Source organism: Neomonachus schauinslandi, chromosome 12 (assembly GCF_002201575.2).
Source record: "Neomonachus schauinslandi chromosome 12, ASM220157v2, whole genome shotgun sequence".
Taxonomy (NCBI): Eukaryota; Metazoa; Chordata; class Mammalia; order Carnivora; family Phocidae; genus Neomonachus; species Neomonachus schauinslandi.
In genome coordinates, this window is record NC_058414.1 from 13,529,370 (window position 1) to 13,531,952 (window position 2,583).

Below are 2,583 nucleotides of genomic sequence, written 5' to 3' on the forward strand. Positions count from 1 at the left end.
GTGGGTATTTTCCACCCTCGGAGGACTCCGAAGCCTGCCATTCAAGGTCCTTCAAGATCCGGCCCCTGCTGGCCCCTGTATCAGTCGCTAAGTATTGTAATGGCACAATGGGGAGATAGTCTCTTTAGAACAACTTTCCTCACGTCATGATCCCACTCAGAAGCCACCGTGCCTCCCTATTGTCCACTTTGTCCCACAGACTGGGTGGCTTCAAACAACAGAACTTTATCGTGTTACAGTTCTGGAGGCTAGAGCTCCGAAATCACGGTGTCACAGGACCCTCTCTCTGGAGGCTCTAGGAGACGGACCCTCCTCGCCTCTTCCAGCTTCTGCTGCTGGGGGCTGCCATTCCGTGAGTTCCTCAGCCTGTAGAGGAATGTCTGCCCCCAGCATCACATGCTGTCTTCTCCCTACGTGTCTCCCAGTGTCTGTGTCTCTCTCTCTTCTTACAAGGCCATGGGTCATGTTGGATTAGGGCCCACCCTAATGACCTCATCTGAACCTGATTATATCTGCAAAGATCTTATTTCCAAATGAGGTAATACTCACAGGTATGGGGATTAGGACTTCAACATCTTTTTGAGGGACATCATTCAAGCCATAATAACAGGCGCCTAAGCTCCTGTTAAGTGACTGTGACGAAGGAGCATCCATAGCCCTTTCTTAGGAAACAGCATGTGGGTTCCCTTTGCTTTGTCACTGTCTCTTCCTCCTTCTTGCAGCCCAGAACTTGAACTCTGATGTTGAGGCCATGGGAGACCAGGCAGCAACACAGAGGAGCCTGGGGTCTTCATAGTGTGGAGCACCCCTCCAGCCCTGGACAGCCAACCTGGACTTCTACTTTATTTATTTATTTAAAAGATTTTATTTATTTATTTATTAGAGAGCGAGCGAGAGAGAAACAGCATGAGAGAGGAGAGGGTCAGAGGGAGAAGCAGGCTCCCTGCTGAGCCGGGAGCCCGATGTGGGATTCAATCCCAGGACCCTGGGATCATGACCTGAGCCGAAGGCAGTCGCTTAACCCATTGAGCCACCCAGGCGCCCCTGGACTTCTACTTTAAAGAGAAATAAACTTCAGGGGCACCTGGGTGGCTCAATGGGTTAAGCATCTGCCTTCAGCTCAGGTCATGATCCTGGGGTCCCGGGATCGAGCTCCCTGCTCAGCCCTCTGCCCCTCACCCTGCTCTTGTGCTCTCTCTCTCTCTCTCAAATAAATGAAATCTTTAAAAAAACAAAAGAAAGAATTTTCAGTGCCTGCTTTGATATATTAAAAATTGGAAATGATACAGAGAAGATTAGCATGGCGCCTGAGCCAGAATGACCACAAATTCGTGAAGTGTTCCATATTTTTATGGATGGATCTAGAGGGTATCATGCTAAGTGCAATAGGCCAGTCAGAGAAAGACAAATGCCATATGACTTCACTTATATGTGGAATTTAAGAAACAAATAAGAAAAGGGGAAAGAAAAAAACCCAGAGAGACGAACCAAGAAACAGACTCTTACCTATAGAGAACAATCTGATGGTTACCAGGGGGCAGGAGGTGGGGCGCGGGGGGAAACAGGTGAAGGGGACTAAGGAGGGCACTTGTCAGTGATGAGCACCAGGCGATGTATGGAAATGCTGGATCACTATGTTGTACACCTGAAACTAAGGTAACACTGTATGTTAACTACACTGGAATTAAAATAAATTTTTTTTAAAAAAAGAAAGAAATTTCGGGGCACCGGGGTGGCTCAGTCATTAAGCATCTGCCTTCGGCTCAGGTCATGGTCGAGCCCCGCATCCCTGCTCAGCGGGAAGCCTGCTTCTCCCTCTCCTGCCCCCTCTGCTTGTGTTCCCTCTCTCGCTGTGTCTCTCTCTGTCAAATAAATAAATAAAATCTTAAAAAAAAAAGAAAGAAATTTCAAAATGTATAAATTCTTTCTTGTGGAGAGTCTACCCATAGCAGCAGAGCCCAGTTTCAACTAATACACTTTGTGCCGTCCTGGACTTGGGATTTCACCATGGGGATTGGTTTCCCGTCAGAGTTACCACGGGGAAGTGAGGACAGGTCCTTTTGCTTTTAGGTTTTCAAACTTACTTGGGGATTCTGTCACCGCCTCTCCTTCTCGGGGGCACTCACCAGTGCCTCATCTCTCTCTGCTCCTCTGACTTTTTTTCTCCAGGGCAGGGAAAAAATTACTCCCTTGCATTCACCCAAATCTATGATTTCTGCCATAAACTGTCTGCCCTGAGTCCCTTGGGGCTTTGACTTTTGAAACTCAAAAGATTTATCTCTCATGTTTTTGTCTCAAAGATGTAATCTGAAAGCCAGACACCCAGAATTGACATTTTTGTGCAGCTGTTCCCCTCCTTTCTCTTGGGTTGTGAGCCCAGAATGCTACAGCTTATGCCCTCATAGGGGAAAAGTCACGAAGGCCCAGGAATGACCAGGAGTGAAGACACACTAGCTAATTTATCAAATATGACCCTGCCCCATGAGCTTTCGCCTCTATGCAGTGTCGGAAAATGCCAGTACTGGATGTTGTCTTTAAGAATCTCCCCCAAGGGCGCCTGGGTGGCTTAGTCGGTTAAGCGGC

At 47.8% G+C, this 2,583-nt stretch overlaps 1 non-coding gene across 1 annotated transcript; it reads left to right on the forward strand.

The window, feature by feature from the left end:
* The first annotated feature begins 1,246 nt into the window (after positions 1 to 1,246).
* On the forward strand, positions 1,247 to 1,351 carry LOC123326411. Its single transcript, XR_006541073.1, has one exon. It is a non-coding gene; the product is annotated as a U6 spliceosomal RNA (small nuclear RNA).
* Positions 1,352 to 2,583: the final 1,232 nt, after the last annotated feature.